Raw genomic sequence first — 14697 nt, 5'->3', positions numbered from 1 at the left:
CTCCGGGCAGCCTGGCCCAGGCCCGGAGCTCCAGGAAGGACGAGGAGGGACTCCCCAGCCAGAGCCCTCCGTCCTGTCCCCAGTGACAAGATGTCGTGACCTGAGAGCTGCGAGGCCTCGCCCGGGCGGTGGGCATGGGCCCTGCTGCCCTGGCCTGGCTGGGAGCCCACCCTGGGGGAGGGGAGGCTGCCTTTTAATTTGGAGGCGAGCTGGGTAAATAAGCAGCGAGTGGATTTGCCAAGGCCCGAGCCTCTGGGTACCGAGAACACCGGAGAATCTCATTGTCGTGATCACCTTGTTATAGATTCTCCCTGCCATCTGCTGAGAAGTGTGAATGTGAGTTGGGTTCCAGGCGCGGGAAGGGACAGCTGGCAGGGCCTCGGGGCGGGGGGTTAGGAGGGTGACCCTGCGTGCACTCGGGCCCCAGGCCAGGCCCCTTCCCTCCCGACCCTGCTCTGAGGCTCCTCCAGTCCCGCTCGAAGTGGTTGCCCGCAGAAAAAGAACCCCAGGCAAGCATCTAAATCAGTCTGCTCATTACTGGGCTTGCTGCGCCTGGGTGGATGTGCAGAGGTCACGGGCACAGCACAGAGAAACTGGGAGCCCTGCACCCCGCTCTGACCCTCCTGCCCCCGTGTCCTTGGCAACTCAGAGCAGCTTCATGTTGGCTGGGTCTGCGTTCAAGCCGGTGGCCCAGCTTCAGCCGACGCCGTGGGCCTCCCTGCCCCCCACCGGCTCTCCGGCTGGCATGGGGACCAGACCTGGGGGGCACCTGGAGCCCACGGGCAGCAGGGAGCGGCCCATGTCCTGGGCCCGAGGTGGGTGACTCAGCCGGGAACTCCTACAGGCCCCTCCCAGCGAGGCCCCCTCACCCTTTCTCGATCCGGGGAGCAGTTTGCTCAGGAGGTGAGCCTGCCCTTGGGAGAGGGCTCAGCCCTGATTGAGGGCCCCCTCCTGAGTTCTTCCTGCTGCACCAATCTCATGAGTAGAGTTCCCTGTGAGCGTGGGAGTCCAGCTGGTGCTGGCGGCCAGCCTGGCACACGCCCCCGATTTGTAAACCAGGGTCAGGGATGTCCTTGAGGCTGGAGAAGAAGTGCTACAGAGATGATGAAATGCCAGCCCCGTGGGCTGGACCAGGATGGACAATAAATCACCACGGCTTCCCAAGGAGGAAGGGAGTGTCTCTGACGGGCGGTGCGTGCGTGCTCAGTCGCTCAGTCATGTCTGACACTTTGCAACCCATGGACTGTAGCCCATCAGGCTCCTCTATCCATGGAATTCTCCAGGCAAGAATCCTGGAGTGGGTTGCCATTTCCTTCTCCAGGGGATCTTCCTGATGCAGGGTTTGAGACCGCATCTCTTTTGTCTCCTGCATTGGCAGATGGATTCTTTACCACTGAGCCACCTGGGAAGCCCCTGAGGGGTGGTGGGACTGTCTTAAGCTAGAAGTGCGTGCCCCCTGCTTCCCTCCATCCCTGAGGGGTACCTTTGAGCCCCCAAGATGAGAAGAGTCTAAACCCCTGCTCAGATGAACCCCTTGAGGCCAGACGGTGAAGACTCGTCCAAGATTCTGAGACACACAGCCAGCACCGCTCACAGCCTGGGAGGGGCACAGGGCTGGGCAGGCCCTCGGGTGGTGCACGTTGTGTGTGTGTGCTCAGGCGTGTTGTGCTGTGCATGAAGTTTATGTGTGTTCACGTGTGTGTTGTATGTGCCTGTGCAGTGGGGTGCAGAGGTCTGTGCCCCTTGCTTGCCTCCCGGGCAGAGTTGGGAGCTTGATGGGAGTGGTCCACTTCCTGGATGGGGCGCCAGGTGTGCAGAAGGGCTTCTCTGGGAGGCAGCTAATCTGGCAGAGGCAGAAGAGAGAGCCGGACTCGGGACAGAGGAAGGGCTGCATGCCCGGGGCCAGGCCTCCTGCCTCTGCGCTGCCCACCCTGCCCTGGGAGGAGGCGGGGCGCCAGCCTGCACCTTACAGTCCCTGGCCACTGGTCAGACAAGCCCCTCTCCAGGGCGGGTCTGCAGAGAGCCTGGGCCCTGTCCACAGTGCCCCTGACCCCCAGCCTCCAGGCAGCCCTTCTAACAGAGCTTCCTCCTGAGCTGACAGTCCCAGGCTGAGTGTCCAAGGGCAGGGTGGGCAGATGGGGGCGCTGGGGGTCCCGCAGAAAGACGGTGGCCTGGAGGAGGCAGGAGGCTCCCGGAGGCAGCACCTGGCATCCGGCCCAGTCCCAGTGTTGACTGACCGGCTGGCTGTCTGGGGTGCCGGGGCTCACAGAGGATGCCGGCTCATGCCAGTGCCCCCAGCGTCTCCCCTGCAGGACCTTCCTCCCCCTGCCCTACCTGCTCTGCCGCGGGGAGGGCCGTGGGGACCCCTGGCCCCTGGAGAGGAAAGAGGCTCAGGCTGAGGTCACCCCCAGGAGGGGACTGGGCTGGGAGTGGGGAATTGACTCCTCCAGAGAGGTGACAAGGGGACACCGCCCCTCGGCGGGGTGACGGGGATGGCTGCGTGCGTGGGAAGGTCCCTTTCAAGGCAGAAACAATGCAGTTTTGAAGTGGCAGGGAATTTGGGCTCATTTTCAGCAGCTGTATGCAAATTGAATGCAAATGAGCCTGCTTCCCTTCTAGTACCCAGGAGAGGCCCAGGGGAACAGGAGTCTGGAGGACCAGATCAGCCCAGCATCCTGTCCGCATCCATAGCAAGAACTCCCTTCTTCAGAAGCCGGGCCGAGTAGGGGACATTGCTGCTTCTGTAACGTGAGGACGGTCCCTGGAGTCCGACAGACTGGGTTCTAGTCCCAGCTCTGCAGTGACTGCCCATGTATGACTTTGAGCACATCGCTGACTCTCTCTGCTCTTTGTTTTCCTTTGCTGTAAAACACAAACTGGTAATGCTGGTTGCCTGGGGAGCACTTAACACAGTGACTTGTTCTGATGGTGCTGATGATGGTGGTGGTGATGGTGGTGATGGTGTGGTGATAGTGATGGTGGTCATAGTGGTGGTGATGGTGGTGTTGATGTGGTGATGGTGATGAAGGTGATGGTGGTGATGGTAGTGATGGTGGTGGTGATGGTGATCATAGTGATGATGGTGATAGTGGTGATGATGGTGATAGTGTTGGTGGTGGTGGTGTTGATGTGGTGGTGATGGTGGTGTTGATGTGGTGGTGATGGTGTTGGTGATGGTGATGAAGGTGATGGTGGTGGTGATGGTGATCATAGTGAAGATGGTGATAGTGGTGATGATGGTGATAGTGGTGGTGGTGGTGGTGATGTGGTGGTGGTGGTGTTGATGTGGTGGTGATGGTGGTGTTGATGTGGTGGTGATGGTGTTGGTGATGGTGATGAAGGTGATGGTGGTGGTGATGGTGATGAAGGTGATGGTGGTGATGGTGGTGGTGGTGGTGGTGATGATGATAATGGTGAAGATGATGATGATGGTAATGTGATGGTGGTGGCAGTGGTGGTGGTGATGGAGGTAGGGATCAGCCTTTGGTGGTGATTTGAGGATAAGAGCAAGTCCTCCACAACAGGTCTGGGACCGACCCTGGGAGAAGGGAGAAGAAAGTGATCTCTTGTCTGTGAGATGCTTGGATCGTCTGCAGCGGCCTCCCCAAGGTGGGGCTGACATCCTAACTTGTGTCCTTACCCTGCAACCCCTGGAGGTCTCTGTCCCTAAGAGCTCTGCTCTCCACAATGCCTCCACTGTCTCCTTGCCCTTCAGGGCTGCCAGCATGCCTGTCTTAGGGTGGCTGTGACACTGGCCTGTGGGCCTTCCTTTCCAGAGCCCCTGCTGTGCCAGGAGGGTGGTGCAGGTGGGAGGTGGGGAGCACACGGAGGAGACACGTGGTCTTGGCCCCCTCTCCCCCTGCCCCCACCACAGGACACACCCCGTGCTCGGTGCAGACGGCAACCCCCAGGTCCCGCACCTTCCTCTGCACTGCGGCGCTCCCACCCTGCTGTCCTCATCCTGCCTTCGGGACCTGCCGCCCCTGGCCTCTAGCTCCTGGATGGGGGAAGGGGGGTCTCTGCCCTCCTGGCTGACAGCAGGGCCAAGTGCAGCGTAAGTGTCTGGGACCTGCCAGAGGAGCTGCTGAGCTCCCCACCGGGCAGAGTAGGCGGTCAGAGGACGGGGCTGCAGCACTCGGAGCCCCAGAGCGTGGCCAGTCCCCGTCTAGCTTTCATGACAAGTAGCCACTGTTGCCCGTTTTGTGGACGTGGGTCTGAAACTCAGGAAATCCAGCACTTGCCCCAAATCATGCAGCTGGTGACAAGGCGGGGTCAGAATTAAAATCCAGGTCTCTGATGCCCAGGCTTGCCCACACACCTCGAGATTTCTGGTCAAACCAGGCGAGTGTCGTGCTCAAAGGACCCGGCAGTGGGAAGAACCAGGGGGAAATGGCCACAGAGAGATGGGGTGCAGGGGTCTGCGGGGGCAGCCCCCACCCCACCCACCATGTGCAGACAGGGCTTCAGAGTGCTCTGGGAGCCCAGGGAATAATTGGTCTGCCCATCACCTTGAGCTGCTGGAGGTGGTCCAGAGAGGGCGGTGGGCTTGGCTGGGGGGAGCAGGTCCTCAGTGGAGGGATGGACAAGCCTGGGGCAAGGGGGAGGCCTCTAAGCCAGGCCTCAGGACACACGGGCTGCCTGGAGGTTGGCCACAGCCCCAAGGCTTGGATCCCAGAGGAATCCAGCTGGCTGGGCCCTGCCTTCCGCAAACAGATACAGATTGTTTCATTGAAAACCTCAGTGCTGCCAGGCTCACAGGACTGGCCCACGGCTCTCCTGTGCTTTCTGCTGGGAAAAGAGGGGAGAGGGAGGCAGAACTGTAGCCCCTGCAGTGAGAAAGAAGCCAGGAGTATCTGTGTGGAATTGATTGCTGTCCCTGGAAGAGGCTCAGCTCTTACTGCAGCCCCATCCCAGGCCAGCCTCAGATCTGAGGGGTCTGGGGGCCACAGGGATGAGGGGTAGGTGGGCAGCCACGGGGGGGGGGGTGGCCTGAGACTTCCTACCTGCCTCGTCCCTGGCCCGTCCCCGGCCCTGTAGTTCATGTCCCTGCTGCCATTCCTGCAACATCACACACGTGAAATGGCCAGGCAGGCACCCCTGTCATCCGCCTCTGAAGCCCATCCTGCCACAGAGCCTGTCCTTCCTGAGTCAGCATCACCGCCCGTCCAGTCTCCCCAAAATGCCACCTGCCCTGGGAGGGACTGGCCTGGCCTGGGATCCTTGTCTGTGAGGGCTCAGACACTGTCCTCCAGGGCGGGAGGCGCAGGGCAGGGTGGAGGGGGCTTGTGCCCCAGCTCTGTGCATCCACCCCTCACTCAGCCAATCCTCATGCCTGCCTTCCGCGGGGCAGGCAGGAGGCAACATGCCCACTGTACAGAAGAGACAGCCAAGGTGTGGGGGTGGTTGGGGGGCAAGGAAGACCCCTGAATGGGGATGTGATGCTGAGGCCACTCCTGGGCCTGACGTGGGTGTGATGGCGGCAGTGATGACAGTAAGTGACAAGGGTGCCCGCAGGGCTCCTCCCGGGGAAGGAGTGGAGCTTAGAATTGGCCCAGCCTGAGTTCTGGCTGCATTAGTTACTTGCTGTGTGACTTTGATGAGGCCTCGTACGATCTCTGAGCTGTTCTCCTTGTCTGGAAGAATCCCCTTGCCCAGGAAAACTGCCAGTAACGCCCATTGGGAACCCAGCCCAGGCAGGTCCCCCTTCTTGCAGCGAGCACTGTCTCCGCCAGCACCATCACGGGGGCGGAGGGCAGGACCTCAGCCTCAGACTATCCGTGAGGAGAGAAGAGGCCCAGAGAGGCTCAGAGCCTTAGCCTGGGTCACACAGCCAGTCAGGGGCTCAGCCCGGATGGAAACCCTGGTGCCTGTGTCCTGGCTGTGCTCCTCCACCTGCTGCAAATGCATTATTAATCTGGCCTTCCTTGGAAGACAAGCAGCATGTCTGTTTACCTCTTGACAGCAGAGATGGGAGACAACAAAATTAAACCAAACAAACCGCCCAGACATCAAACAAGCTCTCCCTCGGAGCGCGTGCTCTGCAGATGGAAGGACGGGCGTGGAGCGCGGCTGCCGGGACTGAAGATTCCATCCCTCCGGCGAATCGCGGGCCTGTCTGTCTCCAGGGCGGGAGCACTCTGGCCTAACCGATGCTTTCAGCGGGCAGGGGTGCCAGGCAGCCTGCCCGGGGTGGGCAGGTGTCCTGATTGGCAGAATCTGCTGGCCGGCTGTCCTGGGCACATGCGGCGGGGCGGGGTGTGAGCAGCATCTGCGGTCCCCACACTCTTCCCCCAGCCTCCTGTGCTTCCCGAACAGTGAGGCCCAGCTCTCCTTCTCAACTGTGGCTTTTGGGGGGTTGGCTTCTCCTTCTCAGCCGCAACCAGTGGGAACCATGAGCCCCGAGAAGCCCCAAGTGGGCACTGTTGGATGAGTCCTGGAGGTCTGGGGTTAGAATCTGCAGAATGGGAGTCTGAATGAAGTGGGGGTGGGTGAGAAGTCTGATAAGTCTGACCCCATCCCTTGCCTTCTGTGTTCCTGGGTCTTGGCGTCCCCAGCCTGTGAATGGGCCACAGCAGTGTCAGGTGAGAGTGTCAGCACCATGGACAGAGGCAGGGCGGCTAAACGCTGGGTCATCCTTCAAGACTGCCCTCCTCTACAGGCTGACCCCAGGCCAGGGGGGCAGTGTCTCACGTTTGCCAGTCTGAGGGGGCCCTGGGAGGGAAAGGACGGTCACTAAGCACTGTCCCTCCCCTTAAGAGGCTCTACCTGTTCCCCGGTGTGCCTCCCTGAAGCCCCAGGGTAGGAGCTTTGTGCCCATGGAATAAGCAGGGGTGGCAGTTAGGCTAACCCCTGCCTGTACCACAAGCGCCCAGTGGCCCACCCGACCTCACACATCAGTGAGGTCCTGGGCACACAGACTCCGTGTTCCCCACTTCTCTACCCACCCCCCCCAGTACTTCACCGCGGCTTCAGGAACATCTGATGACAGCTTATTAGTGATGCTGTCAACAGGGTTGACAAAAAGGCTCAGAAGAGGAAACCAAAGTGAGGGGACAGCTCTGATCCTGGATTGCTAAGCTGTCCCGATGCTGTCACCATGAGCGAGGCTTCTGCCACGCGGATGGCCAGCAGCGTTGATGGCTGCTTCCCTTTCTGCTGGTCCAGCCTGCACTGCCGTCTGCCGGGAAAGGGGTCTGGGGCTCCACCCTGGTGCCCCCACACCAGAAGCATCAGCACCTGAAGGATTTCAGCTTGCTCCTGCCCTGGGGAGGGAGCCTTGCTATGGCACGGTGTCAGCTGTGCAGAGCTCTCCTGTTCCCCGGATTTGCATCTTCCCTTAGAATGCTCTTGCCGCTGGCAGGAGAAGAGGTGTGAAAACCAGAGAGGAGCGCGTGGCTGCGAGCCTGAGGGTTGCAGGTGGGGTTTGTCAACTCAGGGCCTTCCTGAGTCACAGACCAGCACACAGTCCTCACCGAGCCACCAGCCTCAGCACCAGCCATGCCCCATGGTAAGGGCCACTGGGGCTGTGATGTCCGCTTTGGAGAAGGGAGCGAGAGGCTGGAGAGGCCTCAAGGGCCGCTGAGGGTTACATGGCTGGCTAGCAGCAGGATTTCCAATCCCTCTGTTAAACAGGGCTCATCCTGTTACTCCCTGTATCAGTCAGCGCACCCTGTTTGGCTGAAGTAACAAATGAGCCCAAGGCTGAGTTTGGCTCTTGCTTGTGTTGCAAACCCATAGTGGGATGAAGGTGCCTTTGCTCCTGTGTTTGACTCTGGAACCCTGAATGGAGGGTGGCCTCCCCTTGCCAGGCTCACGGCAGATGAGAGCAGTGGAAGAGTTGAACAGAAGCTTGGAGGGTCTGTTTGGGAGCAGCAGGTGGCCCTTGGCCGTGCTGCACCCCCTGGGCACTTCACAGGCCAGAGCGGGGCTGGTGGGGCTGCTGTGGGTGGTCTTTCAGGGAGGCAGGGAGAGGCCCAAGAGAAGGGCTGTGCATGGATGGTCCAAACCTCCCCCTGCTCAGAATCATGCCCCTACAACCAGCAAGCTGCCTCCACCCCAACTTCCATCATCCTCTCCTCTCATGGCCTCAGGCCAGGCCTGCCCTCCCTGGGGGTCTGGGGACTCACCACCCTGCTCCTCCATTCCCTGGACTTGGGAACTCATCACCATACACACACACTAACCTCAGTGACCTGCTGAGTTTGGACCTTCTCCCTTCTCACCCCCTGGACCTTCTCCCTTCTCACCCCCTGGACCTTCTCCCTTCTCACCCCCTGGACCTGCTCTCCCTTCTCACCCCCTGGACCTTCTCCCTTCTCACCCCCTGGACCTTCTCCCTTCTCACCCCCTGGACCTGCTCTCCCTTCTCACCCCCTGGACCTGCTCTCCCTTCTCACCCCCTGGACCTTCTCCCTTCTCACCCCCTGGACCTTCTCCCTTCTCACCCCCTGGACCTTCTCCCTTCTCACCCCCTGGACCTGCTCTCCCTTCTCACCCCCTGGACCTGCTCTCCCTTCTCACCCCCTGGACCTTCTCCCTTCTCACCCCCTGGATCTTCTCCCTTCTCACCCCCTGGACCTGCTCTCCCTTCTCACCCCCTGGACCTGCTCTCCCTTCTCACCCCCTGGACCTTCTACCTTCTCACCCCCTGGACCTGCTCTCCCTTCTCACCCCCGGACCTGTTCTCCCTGGTGGCTGGGTCCACCCCCAAGGCAGGATGTCGCCTGGCCTGGGCCCCTGGGCCCCGGGGTTTAGGGCACATCCAGGGGGCCTTCCCCAGGCCCTCCTTGTACTTCTCTGCCTAGAGCGCATCCAGCCCTCCTGCATCCCTACATCTTCGCCCCCCAAAGCCCTCCCCTGGCCCTGTCAGGTCTCAGCCCATCTGGAGGAGGGCCTGAGTGCTGTGATGGTTACAGCTACCTGGCTGCAAAGCCCTCACCAGTCCCCATACTGTCATTGTTACGGCCTTTTTCTAATACAGTGTTTGATACTCGCACAAGGTTATACACTTCACATACTTAATGATATAAAGTGTGATGATACGGTAGGCTTCCACCAGCCCCCTCAGCAGACCACTGGGATGACTGCTGGGCTCAGGGGGCAGCTCGGGCCCTCCCCAGCTCACCTGCTGCCCCCTAGCTGCTATGTGTTCATTGTTCAGTTGTGCTTGCTTTGTTATCTCCATAAAAGTCAAGCCAGACTCTCCTTCCTTCCCCAGGGCTGGCTGCCTTTTTGATCCAGCCTAACTTCCAGGACTCGCCGTGTGCTTGTGTGTGGCTCCCGTCCACACATCTCGCTGGTCTCATGTGACACAGTGTGAGTGTTGTCACAGCTCGTGTGTCCACTCTCCTCGGGACAGAAAGATGTTCCCCTCGAGTGTGCGCTTGGTGGGGAAGTGGGAAGGCTTTTTCTGGGTCACCGCCGAGGAGTGGGGCCGCTGGGCCATAGGCATGTGGACGGCTCAACTTGACCAGCGCACTCCCCCCAGCGACGTGTGGGCTCTGCCCGCGGAGTTGGGTATCGTCAGCTTGTCTAATCTCGGCCAGTCTGGTGGGAGTGAGATAGTGTGTAATTGTGGTCCTCATTTGCATTTTCTTGATTACTAACGCAGTTGGAATTTTTATATGTTTATATTTGTATTTCCTTTGCTGTGAAAAGTCTGTTCATGCCTTTTGCCCATTTAAAAACTTGGAGTGTTTGTTTTTGCCCCTCGGTGATTGGCGGGATGTACACACACGTGTGTGCTCTGTGCGCCTGGGCCTGCCGCCAGCATCCCCATCCTCCCCACCTCATGGAGTCTCTTGAGGACTCCGGGGGTCCGTGCCCACTCCTGAGCCCCCCACACCCTGCCTCCGGGAGGTGTTCTCGTTTGTTTTTTTCTGAAGACCTCCAACTGCCTCTTACGTTCCAGCTCTGGTGTTCAGTTGCCTTCACCGCGTCTGAAGACCCCTCCTCGTCTCTCCACCCCCGCTCCCAGTCCTGTGCGGGCTCCGCCTGGTCCCTTCTGGTCCTGCCAAGTCCTCTTCCCACATTACTGCCTCCCTGTGCCCATATCTCCGCTTTTGTGCTGAGTGACACCCTCTGGCAGGTGGCCCCACCCTTATTATTTCTAGAACTGTCCTCGGTCTCCCTGGCCCTTTGCACTCCTGTGTATGTTTTGGAATCTCCTCGTCAGTTTCCATAAACAACCAAGTCAGCATTTTTTATTGGAATTGCATTGCATCTGTGGCTCCAGTTGTTAAGAACTGATATCCTCATGGTATGGGGACTTCCTATCTATGAATACAGTGTATCAATTTATGTCTTTTAAAGTGTTTTAAAATACATTTAAACAATGACTGTCTCCATATATATATACATATACATATATATATATATAAAATATTTTTAAAAGGTATATACCTAAACATATTTGTTTGTTTGCTTCTATAAATGGTACATGTACCAGCATGTTGCTGGTGTCTAGAAATGTGTGTGATTTTTGTGAATTGAGTCTATGCTCAACCAGATGTTAATGTCTAATTATTCCTCATCCTTTGCCTAAGGATCCTGTTAGGTTTCCTTTGAAGATAATCCTGTTATTATCGATAATAACAGCTTTATCTTTTCCATCCTGATACTTAGACCTCTTAATTTCTCTTTCCTGATCGCTGTGTAGGCAGGGAGCCCTGGTGAGGCCTGACTTAGAAGGAGGGAAAATGGGCTTCCTTGTTTGGTTCCTAATTTTAAAAAGGAATGCTTCCAATCTTAGCCTGTGAAGAATGTTAATTTTAGATTTATTGTACTCTTTGTCAGATGAAGGATATTTGCTAAAGGCTCGATAAGAGCTTCTTTAAAAAAAAATATGGGCTGGGTGTCCAATTACATCATGTATATATTTATCTGTTAAGATGATTATTTGTTTTCCTTTTAATCTGTTAACATGGTGCATGGTGTGTGTCACTCTTTTTACGTTCTCACCAGAGTAAGTAATAACAGCAGATGATGATGTGGGTTCACTCTCGCTGATGTTCTGGTTAGCATTGTTGCTTCTGTATGGGCCTCTGCACTCCCCTACTCTTTATGACCTTGTCCAATTCTAATGACACATTTGTGTCTGCTTCATATAAAGCTGAGGGGTGTGTTCTCACTTCACTTCCTCTGTTCTCTGAGTTCTCGGAGTGCTCACAGATCATTCAGGTTCTTTCTTATTCCCAACTCTCTTTTGGTAAGCCACCTGTTTTAAGAGTCTATCCACTTGTCTCGATTTTTTGGCAAGGAAGCTCCAGGTGGTAATAACTTTGTTAATTACTGCACAGTGTCCAGTCCATCTGTGGTCTTTACCTCTCTCATTCCTACCTTATCTGTCCAGTTCCTTTTTGCCCTGATCACTCTTTCCGGACGCTGGTCCTTTTAATTAGCACCTTTGACTCTGTTGTTCTATCTTGTGCTAGTTTCATCTCCTGGTTTTCTCTTTCTCTGCATTATATGGCAGTTCTTCCTCCTAGTGTCTACAGCTTGGTGCTCAGCCCATGCAGTTGCAGCCCTTCTCTTTTTTTTCTGACATAAGCATTTTGAGTCTACAAATCCCCCTTAAAGGGCCATGGTTACTGTGGCTCCACGTAGTGATATATCATATGTCCATTATTGTTCAATTTAAAATAGTTTATCTATTATGATTTTTTCTTTGACCCATGAGTTATTTAGCAATGAATGGTAGGATTTCTAAATGCATGGGGATTTAAAATTTGCTCTTTTCTGTTATCTTCTAATAGTCGCATTTTGTTTAGAGGATTTCTTTTATGTGAAATTTGTTAAGACTTTCTTTATGGCTTAGAGCTTTCCAATTCTGCAAATATTCCATGTGTATGAGAGAATAATGTGCATTCTTTAAATTCACAGACATGGAAAGTTCTATTAGTGTCCAATAAACCAAGCTAGGTAATTCAGATATTCTATATCTTTCCCTTTTGTGGTCTACCTGACATCATAAATTGAGAGAAATCTGTTGAAATCTTATACCACATTGCTATATTTGGAAATTTCTCCCTGTAGCTCTATAAATGTTTGCTTTACATATTCTATGGCTCTTTTTTTTAGGTTGCATACAAGTTTAGGGTGGGTGTATCATCTTAGTAAATCGTAACTCATCATTATGAAGTGACCTTTTCTATCCCACATGATGCCTTTTATCTTAAAACTCATTTTGTCTGCTCTCAATGGGTCTATTCCTGCTCTCTTTTGATTAATGCTTTTACAATATGTTTTCCTATTTTTTTATGCTTTTGATATGTCGCTTGTAAATTACATTGAGTTGGGTTTGAAACTCCATAGTGACTGTCTAGCTCTTGTCCTGACTGAGCTTCAGCCATGGCTGATATATTAGCTCTCGTTTCTCTCATCTTACTTTTTGATTTACACTTATCTTTATTTCTGAAGACTGCTTTTTTAGTTCTAAGTTGTAAACTTTGTATTTTGATAAAGATTTCAAATTTACGTGAATGTTGCAGAGCTAGGACACAGAGTTCCTGCCTCTCCTTAAGCCATGCTTCCCAATCTTTGGCACTTCTTTGTCCTGAGAATCACTTACAGCCACAATGTTGCTCCATAATACCTCAGCGTGGAATTATTGAAGGCCAGGATGTGCTTCTGCATAGACATCAAACCAGTAAATCAACACTCATCAGATGTTACTATCGAATCATTGACTCCATTCAGGTGTCAGCGATGATTCCAATAATGTTCTTAACATCCAGGATTCTATCTCAGTTTCGTTTGGGGTTTAGTCGCATCTCTTTAATCCATGGAGTGTTTAGAAATTAGTTCCTTTTTCTCTTGCAGTTTATTTCCATCTTTCATTCATTTCCCTTGAGATCTGGCTGCAAAGTCTAAAGGCAGACATGACTGCTGGCCCTTTCTGCTGGACACACACAGTCTCTGGATGTGTGAGCTCAGGCCCCTGCCTTGGACCCCCGACATCCTCAGTCCTTTTCTTTACAAACTCTCCAGTGGGATGCTGTGATTTTTGCAGCTGGTGTGAATGAGGATCCGTTGTGTCATGTCCTTATGCACAAGTGGTTCTTTTTATCTCAGATCTTCTGGGCTGTTTCTCCTTCCTGAAGTCACTGTTTGGGACCAGTCTTGGTGATCATGTAGACAGTTTTTTCCTTTTTTTTAGCCACAAGGCATATGGGATCTTAGTTCCCAGACCAGGGATCGAACCAGTGCCCCCTGCATTGGAAGCACAGAGTCTTAACCACTGGACCACTGGGGAAGTTCCACGTAGACAGTTTCTGTTTGTCTTTATTGCCATGTTGCCCTGTTCCCTGCGTCTCTCACACGGGGTGTTGCTCTGTCAGGAGTTCCTTCCAGTGCCACTGGCTCCATTCTTGCTACCGAGGAGTTTCCTGACTGTCCTCCTGCCTTCTTCTTCTTGTTTTTTGGGGTCAGATTTTTCCCTCTGGCCAGTTGAAGAGCTTGTCTTTGTATTTAGAGTTCTACGGTTTTCCCAAGGTGCGTCTAGATATGGATTTTTTCCCTTCTGCTTTATGGCTGTTGGATCAGTGGACGCCTGTGTGGACCTGTCCTGGAAAACCACAGCCGTCACCGCTTATGTAGGCCTGTCCCCTTGCTCCCCACAGGCCTGTTGTCAGCTGGGCCCGTGTTAGAAGCCTCCTTCCGTCTTTGTATCTTTGACCATCTCCTCCCTGCTTTCCAGTCTGCTTGCCTTCTGGGATGATGACTGGTTCACTCAGATGCGTCTCTCTGGTTTAGGCTGGGTCACGTCTTCTGCTGAACTTGTCAGCTGTCTTTCACTTCAAAAACTGTGTTTCTTTCTAGAGGTTCATTTCTTTTCCAGATCATCTGTTTGTTCTTAATAGTCCCTTTTGTTGCCTCTCAATGACCGTATCCTTCATTCTTTAGACGTTTTACTTGTGCATTGCCCCCAGTTTTTACCTGTGCATTGCCCTCTTTGGTTGTCTAATCTGTTTCTTGACCCTGCTGGCTTCCTTGTTTGATGCTGTTTGATGCCAAGTCTGTGACTTGGCTGAGCTGGAGTTGGGGGTTTCTCATCTAGAGAGTGCTGAATTCTACTTGCCCGCTGCCAGAGTGCTACCGCGTTGTTCGTAGCCACATCAGTGCGATCTGGCCTCCCTCCCTGCAGGAGGTGGGGACCGAGCCGTCTGCTGGACGTCTCAGCCCCGCTCACTTGATTCTCCTGCCCAGTTCTACAGGGTCACTCTCTGAAGGAGAGAGATCCTGGGAGACCAGCTCTCCTCGGATGGGGCTCAATGACTGCTCCTTCCAGGGTGCTGCTGGGGAAGGGAGCCCAGCTCACCTGTTCTGATGGGGGGGGTTGGTGTGCAGGCATGGGGTGGGGCTCCATCCCCGGAGGTACCCAGCCTTCAGGTCAAGACGTGAGTCAGCTGGAGGGTGGACGCAGATGGTTCATGTCCTGTGCAGGACCTCGCCTGGCCTGGGGCCCTCAGCTTCTGCCAGAGGAGCGAACGAGCCGGGAGCTCTCAGCCGCCCTCTGGCTCCATCCTCAGGGCATGTGCCCCTGAGCCCCTGTCCTCAGACACAGAGTCCCTGAGTCAAAAGTCACAGTTCTGAAATTTCCCCCCAGCTGAATGTTTCAATAATTACAGCATTTGTAATCCACTTAGAAAACACGGTAGTTTTGATGCTCACACTTAAGAAACAATCCATTCCACACCA

General features: G+C 54.7%; 1 protein-coding gene across 3 annotated transcripts in view; it reads left to right on the top strand.

The window, feature by feature from the left end:
- The window catches only part of TSNARE1 (t-SNARE domain containing 1), a 112509-nt gene that overhangs the window by 83333 nt on the left and 14479 nt on the right, over nucleotides 1–14697 (top strand). The gene's annotated exons all lie outside the window — the stretch shown is intronic.

The sequence above is a fragment of the Giraffa tippelskirchi genome, chromosome 6 (genome assembly GCF_054371585.1).
Source record: "Giraffa tippelskirchi isolate mGirTip1 chromosome 6, T2T-mGirTip1v1.2.pri, whole genome shotgun sequence".
NCBI lineage: Eukaryota > Metazoa > Chordata > Mammalia > Artiodactyla > Giraffidae > Giraffa > Giraffa tippelskirchi.
The sequence above is the reverse complement of the archived record's forward strand: the minus strand, read 5'-3'. Positions and strand labels throughout refer to the sequence as shown.